Here is a 14,343-nt window from a genome sequence, read left to right as displayed (position 1 = left end):
GTAAAATGTTCACAATATCAACATTCCCATAACTTGTTTCGATATCATAGCATAAACAAAATTAGCCCGACCATTTGACAGAACTAACCGCCCCTAAAAACATTAAATTAATCTTTATTCTCTCTAATGCCTATGTTTTTTGTATTTTTGGGGCAATGTTTTTGCCCATTTAACATATTTCTTGTCAATTTGCGTGATTTAATTTATATGGCAGTTGATCCATTTACATTACTTTTAAGGTTGTGAGCTTTCTTTGACAACAAAAGGATAACTCCAAGTCAGGAACCTTGACTCCAGATGTGTTCAGTCGTCAAGTCCTCATTTGGTAATTAGGATGTTCAAGACGTAAATGTGTTTCAGATTACGTCCCGATATGGTATGACCCAACCAGAGTAGAGTGTGTGTGTGTTACACGGTCCTCATATTGTTGGTTAGCAGATATTGTACAGTTTTAACCATTTTTATAGAGTCTTGCATAAAAAGCCCAGATCCATATATGAATTATCTTTCCTAACATCTGTGGTCAATGCAGCCCTTGACCTCAGCAATGAGTCTCACCCCAAAGGGGATTATGATAGACAGGTGGTAGGAATATATTGTGACTGAACTGAGTATGATCATTAGTTTACTAAATAGATATGATCTATATTATAAAACACTATATTTCTGACATGTTATTGTTGTATTTCGTTGCAGACACCAAGTGACAAGATCCCAGCTCAACCTTCAGCAGACCCAGAAGTGAGACAGAGATCCACTTCATCCTTCCAACAGGTTATTACACATTTATTGTAGATCTTTTCTATTTAAATTAAATTGTTGTCTCAGTTCATTCCAATATATAAATTACATGTCTTTTTACTGTATTACAACCAACCTTTTGTGTAAAATGTTCACAATATCAAAATTCCCATCACTTGTTTCGATATCATAGCATAAACAAAATTAGCCCGACCATTTGTCAGAACTAACCACCCCTCAAAACATAAAATTAATCTTTATTCTCTCTAATGCCTATGTTTTTGTATTTTTGGGGCAATGTTTTTGCCCATTTAACATATTTCTTATCAATTTGCGTGATTTAATTTATATTGCAGTTGACCCATTTACATTACTTTTAAGGTTGTGAGCTTTCTTTGACATCAAAAGGATAACTCAAAGTCAGGAACCTTGACTCTAGATGTGTTCAGTCGTCATCTCCTCATTTTGTACTTAGTCTGTTCAAGGCGTAAATGTGTTTCAGATGACGTCCCGATATGGTATGACCCAACCAGAGTAGAGTGTGTGTGTTACACGGTCCTCATATTGTTGGTTAGCAGATATTGTACAGTTTTAACCATTTCTATAGAGTCTTGCTTGAAAACCCCAGATCCACATATTCATTTTTTCATTTATAGGTCATCTATAAAACAGTATTGTCAATTTCTTAACCCAAATTATTTTCACATACAGTATAATGTATAATATCCTAATTTACTGTTACGGTACTGTGTTATTAAAAACAAATATTTATTCTTCATAATTTCATTCAAGGCAAGCAAGTCCAGTGGAATTGTACCCTTCCAGTGTCCTACTGCAAAGCAGGTAAGAAAGCTGCATTCTTGTCATTAGATAAAATAGTTCATGTTCTTTGTTAACACATTGTGGTATTTTTGATGTGAGGAAACATTGTAGAAATTTGTACAGCTTAGAAAAAGCCGCCATCTGCAAAATCTGAGGCGCCGTCATGATCGTTGTGAGGATCGTTATGAGAAGAGATAGCTGAGAGACAGAGGTCTTTCAATCAGTTTACTAGAATACATTTTTCTGTGAGTATGTAGGTGTTATGCACAATGTGATGGTACTGTAGGGAGTATGATACCCTAGGTATTAATACATGTATAAAGTTATTGACAGAATTAGATGCTTTTTTTTCTTTTTTTTCAGACCTTGATGAATCTTCGGATGCTGCAGACTATCTTCCAGACTCATGTGGCAATTCCTCGGATGCTTCTATTATAAGTACTACAAGTTCTTGTAGTAAGGAATATAAAACCACAGAAAAGAATCTCCACCACAAATTGTCAGAGAACAAACCATTAGGGAATGTTACAGCACACAGTGGGGATAGTACCACCAGTTCAGAGAAGCCAAGAACATTAAGTTATTCAAAGATGCGCAGCAATCCTTGTACTTCAGTAATAAGCTGCAGTGCCAATTCATCAGAGAACACATCACACCAGAAAAGCTCCATAAATGTCACACCTTTGTCAATAACAGCAAAAGGAAGCAAGTACAACAAGAAGCAATTTTGTCTTTATTGTAAAAAGGCCATTTATAAATTGGCAAGACACCTCGAATCCATCCACAGTGAAAAGCCTGATGTTGCAATGGCTTTCAGTTTTAATAAAGGATCCCGCAAAAGAAGAGAGTTGTTACGCTCTCTTAAGAAGAGATGAAACTTTGACCATAATACTGAAGTGGCAAGCTGTGGCACTGGAGAGATGGTTGCCTGTAAAAGACCTAGTAATGCAAAACCATCTGATGACTACCGTGACTGCAAATTTTGCGAAGGACTGTATGCAAGAAATTCCCTATGGAGACATGTGAGAAACTGCCCGAAGAAGTCTGTTGAGGGAGAGCCTCAAGTTGGGCGAAAACGGATTCAACTGCACTTACCAAGACCTGACTCAGTTAAGGAAACTGTTTGGAAGATTGCTTGTGAAATGAACCAGGATGACGTTTCCTCGGTTGTAAGGAGTGAAACTGAATTCCTTTGTATCGGCGAGTCACTGTTGAATTCCAGGAAACCATATGAGAGAAGGAATGACTACATACGCCAAAAAATTAGAGCGATGGCAAGACTATTGATAACGGCAAGGGCTATAACACCTTTGAAGAGCACCGAAGTCCTTGTTATGCCCTGTAACTTTCCCCATGTGATACAGGCAGTAAGATATGTTGCTGGTTATGATGTTGAAAGCAACTCGTATAAAATCCCATCATTGGCTTTGAAATTGGGACACAGTTTAGCCAAAGTTGCAGGCATTATTCAATGCAATGCCATCACTGCAAATCGCCCTGCTGTTGCAGAGTCTGCAAAGCAACAAGCCAAATGGAATAAACCACAGGTTTGACCCTTTACAGAGGATGTGTCGGTGCTGCACACGTTTCTTGCTACTGAGCGTGCTAAGTGTATGAAGGACCTTGAGGAAGAACCCAACAGCAAAAGCTTTGGAAATCTTCCTAAAGTGACTTTGATGCAGGTAGTACTATTTAACAGAAGGAGGGAAGGGGAAGTTTCAAAAATGGAGCTTCAGTCTTTCACATCCAGGGATCTTACGGAGCTGAATCCAGACATTATGAGGGGCCTTACTGACTTCGAGAGGAAGCTTGCAGAGCACTTTGAGAGAGTTGAGATTCGAGGTAAAAGGTCAAGAAAGGTTCCAGTGCTTCTAACCCCTGACATGATCACTGCTATGGACCTCCTCATGATAAGCAGAAAAGAGTGTCAAGTCCACAAAGAAAATGTGTACATGTTTACACGGCCAGGTGTCCTTTCCCATTACAGAGGCTCTGACTGCTTTCGCAAGTATTCAAACAATGTGGTGCAAAGAACCCAGAGGCACTCACCTCAACAAGATTGCGGAAACAAGTCGCCACTTTGTCCACACTACTAAACCTCAAAGAAAATGAAATGGATCAACTTGCCACCTTTCTAGGACATGACATCCGTGTCCATAGAGAATTCTATCGGCTTCCAGAGAGTACCCTGCAGCTCGCAAAAGTCAGCAAACTGTTGATAGCAATCGAAAAAGGAAGACTGCCTTACCTGCAGGGGAAAGGGCTGGATGACATTGAGGTCAATCCTGAAGGTAAAATGTTGTTTGAAATATAGTTTTTAGCCACTTCAAATATAACTATTATAAGTGTTGTTAGTCCTTAATTTAAATAATTGGCCGTAAATGTTTTTTACCCAACCATATGAAGTAGAAATGAGTGATGATGATTCCAGTGAAGAAACCATTGCTGACCTACATCAATGCAAAGGTATCCTGACTTGTATATATGTGGTAATATCTTTAAGTTATGTCACATAAATGCACATTTCTGTGGGGATTATCGAAATGATCCTCTATCTGTTTTTTAACAATCACATTGGTGGTGATAAGTAATTCCACATTTATGGATTTGCAATCAGTTTATGTTTATATCTCAAATATCAGTTAATATCTAATGTAGAATTGCATATTGCCTGACATTGAGGTTGTTTACAGTGAATAATACAAGCAAGCAAACGTATTGTCATGAAGCTCATAGAACATAATCACATTCATTATTACTTTGCAAAGGCTCAACAACAGAGACTTCTAGGGACCAGACACTTCTGAGGCAAACACCAGAGTCAACCACCCTGGACAACATGGAGGGCACTTCTGAGTCAACCACCCTGGACAACATGGAGGGCACTTCTGAGTCAACCACCCTGGACAACATGGAGGGCACTTCTGAGTCAACCACCCTGGACAACATGAAGGGCACTCCTGAGTCAACCACCTTGGATAACGTACACATGAGCAACACACAACCAAGACATGGTAAAATAGTCACATCCCAAGCATCCTCAAAGTGCTCCAAAGGAAAGCAAGGTTAGTAAGCATTTTGTATTCACATGTATTGATAACATCATATAACTACTAACTAGAATCCTTTGTATCATATCCTCCATTTGTCACTTTAGCAGAGCTCATTGTTAATCAGTTGTATTTTGTTTCCATTTATGAAAGCTGTGAAGGTGAGAAGCAAGTGGACAGGTGATGAAGTGAAAGCTGTTGAGCGGCATTTGCTTAATTTCATAACAAGTTGCAGAATACCAGGTAAAAAGGACTGTGACTCCTGCCTCCAAGCAGAGCCAGTAGCTCTGAAAGACAGAGACTGGGTTGCTATCAAATACTACATCCACAACAGAAATGTAGCATTAAAAAGGAAGATGAATAGATAGAACTAGAGCATGCCAACTGTAGCTCAGGTACCATTCAATTCCAATTTCAATCAGCTTCTCCTCAGATAGTGTTAATATCTGTGGGTTTCATGTTCATATTATTTTATTTTCCTTAAATGATTTATATTGTTGGTTCTTGTACAAACATGCCACATAGGCTCGACTGTAGATCCCACATGTTTGTATGTTTATGTATAATTGAGGGCTATTAATGAGCATATGTTTGCTACTAATGGTCACATTTTTTTGGGATAACAGTTGATGATATATGTTAATACTCTGCTCTCATTGACAGGGAAAAGAGATAAACAGTACTTAAAGGGATTGTTATTGTTCCTAAGTTTTCAGAAGCACTTTGTTCTTAACCACAAGTTGTTGAATGTGGCAAGGTGTTTAAATTACTGTTAAACTATTACCATTTCAATGGGTGCTTGTAACAGGCCTTGTGTATGGTAACTTGCACTATGTAACTATGATGTAAATCCCTATGTTATTTAGACAGGTTAGCTGAATGTACACTGTCATGTTTCATAGAAGCTGGATGCTTTAATAGAGAGTTTCTCATTCATTTCAAACATGCCATTTCTACTGCCTTGTGCATAGCAGGGAAGGAGGCAAAGTGTAGGTGGTCTATTCTGGGTGTTCAATTGATTTGTTAATTTGCATATTTTCGCTGGCACTCAATAAAAGTAAGGCATAAAGTGTTCCCTCTTTTTTTACATGAATATTGACTGCAAATGTATTGTTATAAATAACAATAATACGACTTAAACAGTAGACTGAGAATATATTATATTTATGAGCTATGTGAACATGGATAGGCATTTCTGTTGAAGGTTACCTATCTGGTGAGCATGATTATTATAATAATTTTTTTAAAGCTTTAGTTAAGTATTGTACACCTATGATTCTTATGCAGACATTTCAACATGTAACCGGAACCACGTTCAAATACAGACCCTATTTACAGGTTCTTCATAAGTCACATAAACCTGAAAATCAGTGTGTATCTATGGGCTGCTGTTGCTATGGGCCTTATATGTCACATGAACCCGAAAAAGTCCTCATATATACTATTAAAATCAGGTCTGAACAAAATATAGCCCTAGACAAAATCTCAACAGATGGATGTATTCCTAGAATCATGGGACCAAACTATTCTGATTCCCAGGTCTCTTGGACCTTGGGAAAGGCATGTCCCAATATGTCACATTTTTGTCATAAGTCCTGATATTGTCTATAAACACGTATGTGTGTGTGTGTGTGTGTGTGTGTGCACTCCCTGGATGAGGAAATGTAATAATAATAATAATAATAATAATAATATGCCATTTAGCAGACGCTTTTATCCAAAGCGACTTACAGTCATGCGTGCATAAATTTTTTTTTTGTGTGTATGGGTGGTCCCGGGGATCGAACCCACTACTTTGGCGTTACAAGCGCCGTGCTCTACCAGCTGAGCTACAGAGGACCACATCTCATGTTTTGTCCACAGAAACCAACAGGAGAGATCAGAGTCAGAGATTCTCAGTGGTCAGTCTTCCCAGAGTCATCAAACAGACCTGGCCTCCATATTCAGTGTATGTGGTCCTGTTATGTACATTTGGTTTTGTTTACCTCAAGTAAAGTTGATCTGTCAATCATTCATTAATGTGTTAATGAGAAAGCATTTAGTCTCTTGCTTAACTTATTCACTTGATTTATTTCAGTTACTTGAAGAGAATATTATGACATTTGTGAAGAACGAGCTGAAGATGTTCAAGAGGATTCTTAGTCCAGAACTCCCAGAAGGCTTTGAGAGTCAGAAGCAGGATAAGGAAGTGGTGGATGCTGAAGATGAGAAGCAGGAGAGCAGTGCCAGAGAGGGGGCTCTGAAGATCACATTGCACGTCCTGAGGAAAATGAACCAGAAGGAGCTTGCTGACACACTGGAGAAAAGTAAGAGCTGTCTGCCTCATGTTGAATGTTGTTTTATAACAAACATTTAAAAGCTGTAGCTAAAGTACAGCTAAAGTAGCTGTGTAACTAAATGATATTGTAGAAGCCTTAACACAACACCTAGTGACCTCATCAAGTAGCAGAAGAATGTGTTGTGTTGAGAGAGAGAGAGAGAGAGAGAGAGAGAGAGAGAGAGAGAGAGAGAGAGAGAGAGAGAGAGAGAGAGAGAGAGAGAGAGAGAGAGAGAGAGAGGGAGAGAGAGAGAGAGAGAGAGAGAGAGAGAGAGAGAGAGAGAGAGAGAGAGAGATAATACCAATAATAATATAATCAGTCACACCAGTCTGTAATGCATTATGAAAACATTTACACATTTATACAGTCAGTTAAGCGAAAAAATGATTATAATTTAAAATGTCATAACAGTCCTAGAATATTGTAGGCTTTAAAACATACGTAATATTAATATCCTCTGTGTTATTTCTAGATTCAGATGAGCTTGCTGTGATTTGCCAACGTGAACTCAAATCTAATCTAAAGAAGAAGTTTCAATGTGTATTTGAGGGGATCACTAAACAAGGAAACCCAACACTTCTCAATAAGATCTACACAGAGCTCTACATCACAGAGGGTGGAACAGGAGAGGTCAATAATGAACATGAGCTGAGACAGATTGAGACAACAACCAGGAAACAAGCAAGACCAGAGACTGCAATCAAATGTAACGACATCTTCAGACCCTTAACTGGACAAGACAAACCTATCAGGACTGTGCTGACAAAGGGAGTCGCTGGCATTGGAAAAACAGTCTCTGTGCAGAATATTTCATTCTGGACTGGGCTGAAGGAAAAGCAAATCAGGATGTCCAATTTGTATTTTCATTCCCTTTTCGGGAGCTGAATTTGATGAAAAAGGAAAAACACACTTTCATTGAACTTCTCAATCACTTCTCAAAGGAAACCAAAGAATCAAGAATCTCCAACTACGACAAGTACAACGTTCTGTTCATCTTTGATGGTCTGGATGAGTGCCGACTGCCCCTAGACTTCCAGAAGAACAAGATCTGTTGTGACGTCACAAAGTCAACCTCAGTGGATGTTCTGCTGACAAATCTCATCAAGGGAAATCTGCTTCCCTCTGCTCTACTCTGGATAACTACCCGACCTGCAGCAGCCAATCAGATCCCTTCAGGGTGTGTTGACCAGGTGACAGAGGTACGAGGGTTCAATGACCCACAGAAGGAGGAGTACTTCAGGAAGAGATTCAGTGATGAGGACCTGGCCAGCAGAATCATCTCACACATAAAGACATCAAGGAGCCTCCACATCATGTGCCACATTCCAGTCTTCTGTTGGATTTCTGCAATAGTCCTTGAACACATGCTGAAACATAAGAGAGAAGAGATGCCCAAAACTCTGACTGAGATGTACACACACCTTGTGGAGTTTCATACCGAACAGAAGAATGAAACGTATCTTGGGAAAGAAGAGACAGGTCCACACTGGAATAAAGAGAACATTCTGTCACTGGGAAAACTGGCTTTTCAACAGCTTGTGAATGGCAATCTGATTTTCTATGAAGAAGACCTGAAAGAGGCTGGCATTGATGTCAATGAAGCCTCAGTGTACTCAGGATTGTGCACACAGCTCTTTAAAGAGGAATGTGGGCTGTACCAGGACAAGGTGTACTGCTTCGTGCATCTGAGCATTGAGGAGTTTCTGGCTGCTGTATATGTGTTCCTCTCATTCATCAACAACAATGAGAATCTAATGGATGAATCTCAATCAACATCCAGCAACTTTTCTGTGAGGATCAGACAGAAGCGTAAAGTTACTGTCTACAAGAGTGCTGTGGATAAAGCCTTACAAAGTGAGACAGGAAACCTGGACCTGTTCCTCCGCTTCCTTCTGGGCCTCTCACTGGAGTCCAATCAGAAGCACTTACGAGGTCTACTGACAAAGACAAGAAGCAGCTCACAGAGCCATGAAGAAACAGTCAAGTACATCAATGAGAAGATCAGGGAGAATCCCTCTCCAGAGAGGTGTATCAATCTGTTCCACTGTCTGAATGAACTGAATGACCATTCTCTAGTGGAGGAGATCCAAAGCTACCTGAGATCAGGAAGTCTCTCAGAAGCCAAACTGTCACCTGCACAGTGGTCAGCTCTGGTCTTTGTGTTGCTGACTTCTGAAAAGGAGCTGGATGTGTTTGAACTGAAGAAATACACCAGATCAGAGGAAGGTCTTCTGAGGCTGCTGCAAGTGGTCAAAGTCTCCAGAGCTGCTCTGTGAGTATATAAAATGACTTTTAAGTACTAATCATCAGGAAGAAATATTATGTTTAGAGTAAAATATGTATTATAATATGTATATAATATTCTATTGAAAAACATATTGAATAAATGCATTGATGTTCACATTAGTATAACATTATGCCCATACAATTCTAGAAGATGGAAGATGAATCTATAGGTTGTTTAAGAGAATAAACCAAATGCATCTGCCATTGTCCTTCTACACTACTGGTGTTAAATTAACAGTGTGTTTGTGAAATCATGATGATCTCTCTGTCAGGCTGTCAGGCTGTGGAGTCACAGAGAAAGGCTGTGCTTCTCTGGTCTCAGCTCTGAAGTCAAACCCCTCACACCTGAGAGAGCTGGATCTGAGTAACAATGACCTGAAGGATTCAGGAGTGAAGCTGCTCTCTGCTGGACTGGGGAATCCCCACTGTAAACTGGAGACTCTGAGGTCAGTATTCCTGTAGTTGGTCAACAAGTGATAACTGTTCACCAGATCCACATGTGTTTACCAGGCACACATAGTCCACACCATATGTGTTTGGACAGTGAAGCTTACAGTTTTACATTTGGTGCTACGCTCCAGCATTGTGGATTTGAGATATAATGTTTCATATTAGGCAACAGTACAGAATGTCACCTTTTATTTGAGGGTATTCATACATACCTGTTTTACTGTTTAGATACGAAAGCACTTAATGTATGTAGTTCTCTCATTTGAAAAAGTCGTAATTATTTGGACTAATTCATTTAGTCTAAAGTTTAGTATTTTGTCCAATATTCTTTGCCTGCAGTGATTACATCAAGCTTGTGATTCTACGAACTTGTTGAAAACATTTGCAGTTTGTCTTGGTTGTGTTTTAGATTATGTTTTTCCTAATAGAAACTGAATGGTGAATAATGTCCTGTCATTTTGGAGTCACTTCACTTGTATTGTCAGTAAGAATAGAGGATATTTCTGAACACTTCTACATTCATGTGGATGCTACCATAATTATGAATAATCATTAATGAATCGTGAATGATGATGAATGAGAAAGTTACAGAGGAACAAGGATCATACCCCCTCTGTTATTGGTAATGGTGAGAGGTTAGCATGTTTTGTTGTAGCCTCTGTAACTTTCTCACTCATTATTATTCATGATTCAATCATGATTTGTCTTAATCATGGCATCATCAGGATTAATTTAGTAGTGTTTAGAAACATGTTATCTACTCAATTAGACAGAAGATGAATCCAGTCATCATCCACCATTCAGTTATTGTTGGGCAAAACATAACCCAAAACACAACCAAAACAAACTGCAAATGCAACCAACGAGTTTGGGACCAAATACTAAACTTTTGACTACTTTAATACACTATAAGTTAATTGGTCAGAATACTTGTGACTACTTCAAATAGGGGGACTAGATACATAAAGTGCTTTCATTTCTAAACGGTGAAACAGATATGTATTAAAATACCCTCAAATAAAAGGTGACATTATATACTGTCACCTCATATGAAACATTTAATCTCAAATCCAAAATGCTGGAGTATAGAGCCACATTTAAAATGTCAGTTTCACTGTCAATCTAGATATGGTGTGGACTGTATACTCAATACAATCTAAATCTGATACCTCACTGTCTGTCTTTTGACTGATACTGCTTTTTAAACTGCTCTGGTAAGTCTATTCAAATATTTGTACTATACATGTTTCTCTCTACACACAATATTATGATTTTTTCTAATAACGATATATATATATGGCAGGTTTCAGGACACTGGTATAAATGAAAATGTTGAAAAAATATACTGCCACTATTTTCACCACCAAAGATTTGCAGTGTGGTTTTAATATGATTTGACTCTTTGCAGTCTGTCAGGCTGTCTAGTCACAGAGGAAGGCTGTGCTTCTCTGGTCTCAGCTCTGAAGTCAAACCCCTCACACCTGAGAGAGCTGGACCTGAGCTACAATCACCCAGGAGACTCAGGAGTCAGACTGCTCTCTGCTGGACTGGAGGATCCACACTGCAGACTGGAGAAACTCAAGTATGTAGAGGGTTAATGTCAATGTTCATATCAGACATGTTGGAGTTATCAGGCTAGTTAAGACAAACATTCTGACCACCACCTGGACTAAGTTATATGCTGACCGTGTGTGTGTGTGTGTGTGTTTGTGTTGGTGTGTTTTGGTGTGTGTGTGTGTGTGTGTGTTGGTGTGTTTTGGTGTGTGTGTGTGGTTCCAGTGTGTGTGTGTGTGCAGTGTGTCCTGTGTGTGTGTGCGTGTGTGTGTGTGTGTCTTTGTGTGTGTGTGTGTGTGTCCAGTGTGTGTGTGTCCAGTGTGTGTGTGTGTCCAGTGTGTGTGTGTGTCCAATGTGTGTGTGTGTGTGTCCAGTGTGTGTGTGTGTCCCCGGTGTGTGTGTGTCTGTGTGTGTCCAGTGTGTGTGTGTGTGTGTCGTGTGTGTGTGTGTGTTTGTCCAGTGTGTGTGTGTGTGTGTGTGTGTCCAGTGTGTGTGTGTGTGTGCACATGTATCAGTACACACTCTGGACACACACACACACTGGACACACACGCACACACACACTGTAAACACACACACTGGACACATACACACAAAGGAAACACACACACACACAAAGGACGCACACACACACACACACACACTGGACACATACACACAAAGGACACACACACACACAAAGGACGCACACACACACACACACTGGACAAAACCACACACTGGACACACACACACTCACACTGGACACACACACACACACTAGACACACACACAATATACATACACACACACACACTGGACACACACACACAATGGACACACACACACACTGGACACACACACACACACACACACACACACACTGGACACACACACACACACACAAACACAAACACACACTGGACACACATGCACACACACACACTGGACACACACACACACACACACACACTGGACACACAAACACAAACACTGGACACACACACAAACACTAGACACACACACAAACACTAGACATACACACACACTGGACACACACACACAATGTACACACACACACACACTGGACACACACACACACACACACACACACACACACACACTGGACACACACACACACACACAAACACAAACACACACTGGACACACATGCACACACACACACTGGACATACACACACACACACACACTGGACACACAAACACACACACTTGACATACACACACACACTGGACACACACACACACTGGACACACACACACACACACACACTGGACACACAAACACACACACTTGACATACACACACACTGGACACACACACACACTGGACACATACACACACACTGGAGACACACACACACACTGGACACACACACACACACACACACACACACACACACACAGGACACAAACAGTGGACACACACACACACACACACACACACTTGGACAAATGTATATACTGACTGTTTGTGTGTGTGTGTGTGTGTGTGTGTGTGTGTGTTTCTAGTGTGTGTGTGTGTGTGTTTCCAGTGTGTGTGTGTGTGTTTCCAGTGTGTGTGTGTGTGTGTGTGTGTGTGTGTGTGTGTGTGTGTGTGTTTCCAGTGTGTGTGTGCGTGTGTTTCCAGTGTGTGTGTGTTTCCAGTGTGTGTGTGTGTTTCCAGTGTGTGTGTGTGTGTATGTGTCCAGTGTGTGTGTGTGTGTGTCCAGTGTGTGTGTGTGTCCAGTGTGTGTCCAGTGTGTGTGTATGTGTGTGTGTGTGTGTGTGTGTGTGTGTGTGTATGTGTGTATGTGTGTGTGTGTGTGTGTGTGTGTGTGTGTGTTTGTCCAATGTGTGTGTGTGTGTTTGTGTGTGTCCAGTGTGTGTGTGTGTGTGCACATGTATCAGTACACACTCTGGACACACACACACACTGGACACACACGCACACAAACACTGTAAACACACACACTGGACACATACACACAAAGGACACACACACACACAAAGGACGCACACACACACACACACACTGGACACATACACACAAAGGACACACACACACACAAAGGACGCACACACACACACACACTGGACAAAAACACACACTGGACACACACACACTCACACTGGACACACACACACACACTAGACACACACACAATAGACATACACACACACACACTGGACACACACACACAATGGACACACACACACACACACACACACACACACACACACACACACTGGACACACACACACACACACAAACACAAACACACACTGGACACACATGCACACACACACACTGGACACACACACACACACACACACTGGACACACAAACACAAACACTGGACACACACACAAACACTAGACATACACACACACTGGACACACACACACAATGTACACACACACACACACTGGACACACACACACACACACACACACACACACACACTGGACACACACACACACACACAAACACAAACACACACTGGACACACATGCACACACACACACTGGACACACACACACACACACACACTGGACAAACAAACACACACACTTGACATACACACACACACTGGACACACACACACACTGGACACACACACACACACACACACTGGACACACAAACACACACACTTGACATACACACACACTGGACACACACACACACTGGACACATACACACACACTGGAGACACACACACACACACACACTGGACACACACACACACACACACACACACACACACACACACACACACAGGACACAAACAGTGGACACACACACACACACACACACACACTTGGACAAATGTATATACTGACTGTTTGTGTGTGTGTGTGTGTGTGTGTGTGTGTGTGTGTGTTTCCAGTGTGTGTGTGTGTGTGTGTGTGTGTGTTTCCAGTTTGTGTGTGTGTGTGTTTCCAGTGTGTGTGTGTGTGTGTGTTTCCAGTGTGTGTGTGTGTGTTTGTGTGTGTGTGTGTGTTTCCAGTGTGTGTGTGTGTGTGTTTCCAGTGTGTGTGTGTGTTTCCAGTGTGTGTTTGTGTTTCCAGTGTGTGTGTGTGTGTATGTGTCCAGTGTGTGTGTGTGTGTGTGTCCAGTGTGTGTGTGTGTCCAGTGTCT

The 14,343-nt window shown here is 40.9% G+C and overlaps 1 protein-coding gene, 1 long non-coding RNA gene and 1 pseudogene across 4 annotated transcripts in view; 2 read left to right on the top strand and 1 right to left on the bottom strand.

The window, feature by feature from the left end:
- The window catches only part of LOC311140296 (NACHT, LRR and PYD domains-containing protein 3-like), a 633,219-nt gene that overhangs the window by 281,373 nt on the left and 337,503 nt on the right, over nucleotides 1-14,343 (bottom strand). The gene's annotated exons all lie outside the window — the stretch shown is intronic.
- LOC311142406 lies at nucleotides 1,532-5,687 on the top strand. Of its 2 annotated transcripts, none has more exons than XR_014614299.1 (5): nucleotides 1,532-1,584; nucleotides 1,927-3,854; nucleotides 3,973-4,029; nucleotides 4,332-4,628; nucleotides 4,767-5,687. It is a non-coding gene; the product is annotated as an uncharacterized lncRNA (long non-coding RNA). The 2 variants fall into 2 exon arrangements; XR_014614300.1 differs by having other exon boundaries at nucleotides 3,970-4,029.
- On the top strand, nucleotides 6,697-9,207 carry LOC311150715 (NLR family CARD domain-containing protein 3-like; annotated as a pseudogene). Its single transcript has 2 exons — nucleotides 6,697-6,919; nucleotides 7,404-9,207. The product of its transcript is annotated as an NLR family CARD domain-containing protein 3-like (transcript).

This window comes from Coregonus lavaretus (genome assembly GCF_964263955.1).
Source record: "Coregonus lavaretus genome assembly, chromosome: 2".
In the NCBI taxonomy this organism is placed as follows: Eukaryota; Metazoa; Chordata; class Actinopteri; order Salmoniformes; family Salmonidae; genus Coregonus; species Coregonus lavaretus.
Note: the sequence above shows the minus strand (reverse complement) of the source record. Positions and strands in the feature narration are given on the sequence as shown.